General features: G+C 20.8%; 1 protein-coding gene across 2 annotated transcripts in view; it reads right to left on the reverse strand.

Annotated features, from left to right (window-relative positions):
- LOC107619581 (membrane protein of ER body 1) overlaps positions 1-457 on the reverse strand; it is a 7,207-nt gene that overhangs the window by 4,197 nt on the left and 2,553 nt on the right. The gene's annotated exons all lie outside the window — the stretch shown is intronic.

Below are 457 nucleotides of genomic sequence, written 5' to 3' on the forward strand. Positions count from 1 at the left end.
CAACATACTTTCGAATACAAATAAGATAGTCAAAAGATAAGAAGAAGAAAATAACACACTAAGCGACAAATTAACAATCATAAGCGCCCACATAAAATATAAAATGAAAAGAAATTAATGCCACCATCACGAAGATATTATGTATGTGAATATGACTTTTTAGGTTAATTGACCATGCATATAGAAATAAATTAAGTCAAAGGGTAAAATTATATAATTTTTTTCTAAGATTACGATACTTATTAGTTATTAGTTTATTTATTATGTCCAAGTCTGATGCCTACCTTCCTTGTGTGATATGTTATTTCATATTAATATAATGATTTAGGTGATATGTATTTTTAAAATACATATTAAAATTATTATTAGCAAAAAGTTTTTAATTTTTTATTTAATAAATTTAAATTTTATATTTTCATTAAAAATTGAATTAATAATTTTATTATATATTCTTAAA

The sequence above is a fragment of the Arachis ipaensis genome, chromosome B09 (assembly GCF_000816755.2).
Source record: "Arachis ipaensis cultivar K30076 chromosome B09, Araip1.1, whole genome shotgun sequence".
NCBI lineage: Eukaryota > Viridiplantae > Streptophyta > Magnoliopsida > Fabales > Fabaceae > Arachis > Arachis ipaensis.